Below are 7,017 nucleotides of genomic sequence, written 5' to 3'. Positions count from 1 at the left end.
CCTATTTCCCAACATGGATCCATGGTACAGAATCTAGTCACAATGATACAAATGGAGAAGGCAGAGTTTTTTCACCTTCTTAAGCAGAACACACACATACATACAGAGCATGTACACACACACACACACACACACACACACACACACACACACACACTTCCTTCTCCTTATTAATCTTGTTACAAATTTTCTTCCTCAACTATGTCTGAAATTTCTGTCATGAGAGAACTGTTTCCTGCAGAGAATATTTGTGGAGATTGTAGCCACTTAGCAGGGAACATGAGGACAGATATATTAAGCTAATACATTTTTAAAAACTGTGGAGTGAATGGGCCATCAGTTTTCCAAGAGCCTGTGCAGAGTGACAGGATTAGTCCTGACAGCCGTGAGCATCCTTGCTGGATGGGAGGCTCAGAAACCCACTGTGCCTTCAGGACTTAGTCACAGTTGCTGTTTAGGGCAGTCTACACCTGTTTCCAAAGGGTGTACATTATTATGGTCCTTATTATCTCCAGTAGACCCACAGCAGGCTGCCTGCCAAGCATTGGAGTCATAATTTACATGTGCTTTAGACAGCTCTTTATCACGTAACTTCTGAGTTAAAGAAGAAGAGATTTTATAGTAGTTCTGACATTCATTGGATTGCTGAGTTTAATGGAGTAGGTAACAAAAATTTTTTGTCTTGTTTTTAGAAACTTTGTTTTAGATTAATCTTTTTAGTTTCTTACCACTAGGGCTTTTTGCATTGTTTGGTTTTGCAAAGAACTTGCTTGCCAAATGACTTATCATTGAAATAGACCATCTGAAATTGATCTCTATTTAAGACCTCTATGTGAAGTCTCATTGCTTTGTGTTCTTATAGTGGCTCTAAATAGATTAAGACCTTAAACTCACACAGGGGCAATGTGGAAAGAGATGGATAGAGGAACCTCTACTATATATACACAATATAAGTATAAATTTGATGAAGTTGCTGTGTTTTCTATCAATGAGGCAATGAAAGTTCACAACATATTTCATTTATGTCATGAAGTAGTTTAAAGAAATAGTTTAAAATCACTCCCCATATGAGTAACAAGTGGTTTATGAATGGTTATTGTCTCTGTTGTCTTTCTTTCTGTGCCTCTGTCTGGCTCTGTTTCTTTCTCTCCTCTTCCTCTTTTGTTTCTGTTTAGTTTGACATTTCATATACATACATACATACATACATATGAATATGTATATATCCTTTGTCCTCTAACTCTGCCTTGGAGAGCCAGCCTCTAAGGTAGCACTCTTGGCTCCAAGAAAAATACAGAGTGTTGGTGAAGCTGTGACTTTTCTATCTGAGGGTGAGGGAAAAATAACACTCACACATTCTCTTGATGGTTCCTTTATTCTCCTTCGTTCTCTCTTTCTCATTGTTTATATATCCCAACGAAATCTTTCAGGCAATATACGAGCCATAAAAAGGTTACATTCCATAGGTAAAGGCATGAGTTAAAGCAGTCATTCCAAAAACTCTCATGCAATATATCTAAGCAGCCTTTCATGTGTAAGCAAGGAACATATTTTCTCAGCCAAACCTTTTACTGACAAACTGTAAATTTTAGTTATAAAGAAGGAATCAATTACTTTATTATCTATCTTGAGAGGAAATATTATAAGGACTTATAAAGGAATCGTAAACCTAAATTGCTGAAGAACCCAAGAAAATGAGAAAATTGCATACTTGCAACCTATCTGAGTATATAGCTACTTTCCCCCCTGCATTCTTTCAAGTAGGGACATTAAAGCAACTCATGACCATGTAAACATTTTACACTAAAACTCTACAATCAGAAATCATAAATTCTAAATTCTCTTTAAATCCTAGAGTTGACTTTTGAGTACTGAGTTTCAGAAAAATGATGGTAGGGATGTCATAGATTCTCTAGTTCATGTTTGGGTACCTTATATCTTTTAGTATAAGCTCAGTTGGCACTTTCAACAATGCTTTAAATCTCAAAATATCTTTTCTGTTTGGTGTGTAGCTACTGACTATCAAAGAAAAACCTATAGCCCTGTTTTGGGGGCTATAGAGTCAAATTATTTTCTGTAACCCTTACTAGGCAGAATTATTTGCACAAACTGAGGTCAGGAATGGATATAAAGAATTAATCATTTGCCAGCTAGCAATAATTGTGGCGTTTTGTATTTATGACATAGCTAAGCAGCTCAGTTTGCCCTTGTGGAATAAAGATTGATTTTCTGGGAATGTTTATCTTAAAGACCATTAGCAAGTCCTCTGGTCTAATCTCAAGCTATTTTGAAGCTTAGTTCTACCTAATGGTGCAAAAGAAACCTGTGCCTGGCTTCTGGACTCAAATGTTTTCCTGAATCATAAATCTAAGCTGTGATATAGAGCAGCTCCTTAGTTGGCCTAGCTATAAAACATATCCTAGTATTTATTTTTGTTCACCAAAACTTTGTATCAATTAGACAATGAAGCTGAAGTAGGAATCATCTTCATGACAATCCACAGATAAAAATGCCCAGAATATTGGAATGTATTCATGAGATAAACACACTATAATACAGGCAGTAGGGAACACTCCAGATCCATATACATCATATCGGATACCAGGTAAAGATTGTAACAGCAAACATGTGAAGGTATCACATGTTCTGGACTCTGTAGTCTTGTGGCCTTGCTTAACAAGGTAAATAGACATCAGAGAGCTTTTCTTCTTGTGAACTGACACCTAGAACCTTAATTGCCACTTTCTGTTCCTGTGACAGGGCTATTAGCACTTCCCTAAATTCTGTCAAGGAGAAGAAGGTCAGGAAAGGGCAGTTGTGACTCACAGTAAACATGTATTTCAGTCTACAGTTTCTGCCAGTGTGTGATCCATCACTAACAACCAAGTCTAGTTTAATTTCTCAGAGGAATTCTGGAAGTCTTTTGAGGTTTGAATTCCTGAAATACCTTGGAAGCAGAGATTTGGGAGACTATGGAGAGACAAGATGACAGTTTCAATCAGCCATACCTACTTAGTCCTCTGTGCGCAGTTTCCCTTGCCCACTGAGGACACAACATTCACATACCTGCTGTTTGTGGTGAGCAGCTTGTCGATGGTCAGTATCTCACTTCAGTAACTGTTGAAATGCAGTGAGCAGAGCTTAGCCCCAGAGAATTCTGCTTTATCATGCATTCTGATACTCACCACATAGGCTTTAAATATTTTCTCCAATCTTTAGCAAGTTCACTCAACTTCCTTCTTGTAGAATTTAAAGACATAATCAATACATGTCACTTTCAGACACAAATATTAATGACTTCAAGAGTTTTGGGAAATGCCACACAAACCCAGGGTTATGTGAATTTTCCATTAATAAAATATTAATATTTTCAGAATGTATAAACAATATCAACTTCCTAACTTTGTAAAGCAATTTTAAGTATTACTGTATGCATAGTACTTCTAAATATTAAATTACTTATATATAAGTGAAACATAATTTCCCTTGATTTTTTGGCATGCTATGATGAAAGTCTTCAAACACTTCAAAACCTACAGAATATGGCATTTAATGCATTTAATAACCTGAGACTTTTAATGACAATGAGACATATCTGCTCCTGGCAGCACCAATTTACCAAGAAAACGATGGGCATAGAGAACCTCCATATAGAGTTTTCTTTCTTTATGGCAAAAGTTAACCACTTAGCAAGGAAACTTCCCTTTCCTCAATACCTGACTGAATGCTGTCCAAACTGGACCAGCAGGACACAAAAGAAAACGACTGCTGAACTTTGTCAAGACAACGTAGGACAGTCTTTTAAAATTCCCAGCTTCTCAGGAATGTCTATCAGATATCTTAGACCTGTAGTCCAAAGATAGATGCCCCAACATTACCAAGGAACTTTGTACAGGCAGCCAGATATCCCTGTTATTAGGTGATGAATCTTTGATGAATATAAAGACTAAGTAGTTAAATGTATAGTTTTCTTTAGTTATGGTAAAAGGTAAACTAGATACAAAACTTTAGACACATGAAGATAAGATAAATAATAAAGTATTTTCTCTAACTTTGCCAAATACAAATGGACTGGATATTGTAACTGCAATTCTTACTTGATAACTGTTTTTGTTGTATGTAATTTTACAATGTTAAAATTAAAACCTTTTAATTAGGCAAAAAGGAGGAAATGCTGTGTAATAATCCCTTTCTACACTGTGAAGATGTGTTGCTCTCATTGTTAATAAAGAGCTAACTGGAAAATAGCTATGCAGGAAGAGGTTAGACAGGAGAGGAAAACTGAGAGGATTCTGGGAAGAAGAAGGGCAGAGTCACATGACATGTATATCCAGATGCAGAGGAAGAAGATGAATATGCCATGCAGAAAAAAGGTACTAACACATGGTAGAGCATAAATAAAAATAGGGGTTATTATAAGTTGAAAGAGCTAGTTAGTAACAAGCCTAAGTTATTGGCTGAATATTTATAACTAATAGTAAGTCTCTGTGTGGTTATTTGAAAGTGGTCTGACAGGATGAGAAAATATGCCTACATTTTTCCTTGGCATTCAGAGCACCAACTGAAACTTAAAAGTGACATTGATGAAGACCAAATTAACATGTAATAAGCCTTGAATAAACTAATGGGTTCAATACTTTGTTGGTTTCTTCTTTTTCCACATGTTACAGGGGATGGAGTCCAGTCTTCAAGCATGGACTTTAAGCACACACTCTGCCCCTGAGTCCATTCTAGTCTTTCTTCCTTTATCCTCTCAATAGCTTCTAAAGTACACACTATTAGTATCCCCAGATATCAGGTAAAAGGTGCAGGATGGTCAGCACCCTCAGAGACAGTATATGGCCATTTTGCAAATATGAGAAACTTAATTCCACTGCCCCCTGCTTCCTACATACATGGTTATTATGGATTTCTAGGAAGGGGAGTGATGAGGCTGAATTTCCATGTGGATCAGAAAGGAAGATAAACCTTATCAATTCTATGTCCTAGGTGGGAATATGGCCTCAATTTCTTTTATATAGCTATTTATGCAGAGTAGAGCTAAATCCTGTTTATGGGGAAGGAATACTCTCTGGGGGCAGAACAATACTTTATTTAATCCAAAAGGTGTCAGAGTGAAAATTCCAATTCTGAAATGAGAAAAGGAAGAATCACAGTCATCAGATATCTCCCAAGTCTCCTTCCTCTCTCTATTCTTCATCTTTCTCTCATCTTTTCTCCCTTCTTTGCCTTTCCTTTCCTCCTCTCCTCTGCTTTCCATCTTATTGCTCTCTCACTCTATCTCTTCTCCCATCCTCTCCTCCTGTCTCTCCCCTTCTCTATGCATCCCTTCCTCCCTTATAGGACATATGGACCTCTTCCTCCCATTCTTAGCCATTACTGCTATCATTGTCTGCTGTGGGACGGTCTGTATGTCAAATTGCTCTGATTGGTCAATAAATAAAACACTGGTTGGCCAGTGGCCAGGCAGGAAGTAGGTGGGACAAGGAGAGAGGAGAATTCTGGGAAGCGGAAGGCTGAGGCAGAGAGACACTGCAGCCGCCGCCATGATCAGCAGCATGTGAAGGCGCCGGTAAGCCACCAGCCACGTGGCAAGGTATAGATTTATGGAAATGGATTAATTTAAGATATAAGAACAGTTAGCAAGAAGCCTGCCACGGCCATACAGTTTGTAAGCAATATAAGTCTCTGTGTTTGCTTGGTTGGGTCTGAGCGGCTGTGGGACTGGCGGGGGACAGAGATTTGTCCTGACTGTGGGCAAGGCAGGAAAACTCTAGCTACAATTGTCCTCCCCTTAGATCTTGTCTTTTCTTTTCATAGTACCAATCACCTTCCCTTGTCCTCTCTTTCTTCTCTTCCTCTCATCCTCTTCCTCCTCCTCCTTCATCTCCTTCTTCTTACCCTTGTATATGTACCTTCCTCTCTCTCTGTCTCACTCTCTCTGGATATCTTTCTTGAACATTAACCTAATGTCACAAAGGAACCCAATAGTAGAAATGAGAAAGAAGAAGAATCAAGAATAAAACAGATCTGTTCTGATCAATCATTGTGAGTACCAAGTAGGGGATGTGCTAAAACCAGGGTTCACTAATTCCAGTGGAACAATGTCCAGGGTACAAAAATTGTTACAAAACAAGGCAGGATATTTCATTGTTTTTCCAACACTAGCTCTGCTGAGAAATTCAAAATAATATGACATTGGGAATGAAAAGTTATGACACTCATATGCAATGTCTGGTGTAGAATTTCTTCAATATCTGGCTCTTGAGGATTTGTTTTAGGAACCAGCTATGGTGTCAGCACATCTTTTAAGAGAAGATGGTGTTCATTAGAATGTGCACCTAAAAGGAAGGCTTTTATAGCAATCAGTTAAGACAGTCTGAGGATATTATTTACCTTTTAAAGTATCCTGAGCCATAGAGCATTTTGCTCTTGTACCTTTCATACCTGAACCCTTTATACTTACTCTTTATATTTAGGGGAATACACCACTGCAATTGCTTCTAGCAGCATCTTCTGGTAGCAAAAATGTGTGTGTAAATCCACACTTAACAAGAAGGCTGTCTGGGTTGGATGGGTCTGAGAAGACAAAAGAAGCCAAGAATTCCCAGTGAGCTCCATGCCTGATCCACCAGGGAAGGCAGTCCCAAGAAGCTTCATGAACTGGCTCCCACCATGATTTCCCAAATCATGCCAGGAAAACACTCCAGTCTGCTAGGGGGAAAAGGAAAAAGGGACAATTTCTTTTGTCCTTCTGATCCATAAATGTCCAAATAAGCTGAAGTTCTCTCAATCACTTCTTAGCTGGTCCCTCACTGAGGACAGCTCCTTTTATTCACCCATGCCTAGTTATACTTGATATCGAAATAGCAACCATTCCAAGTTTTGTCCTTCAGCTTCTAACTTTTCTCTGCTTCCCTTCTGCCAACAGCAGACTCGGATTCCATCTTCACCAAGAATTCCTACTTCAAACATCAGTTCAACAGTCACTCTGGGCCTTCAGCTCCATGCCTTCAA

Source organism: Peromyscus maniculatus, chromosome 1 (assembly GCF_049852395.1).
Source record: "Peromyscus maniculatus bairdii isolate BWxNUB_F1_BW_parent chromosome 1, HU_Pman_BW_mat_3.1, whole genome shotgun sequence".
In the NCBI taxonomy this organism is placed as follows: Eukaryota; Metazoa; Chordata; class Mammalia; order Rodentia; family Cricetidae; genus Peromyscus; species Peromyscus maniculatus.
Note: the sequence above shows the minus strand (reverse complement) of the source record.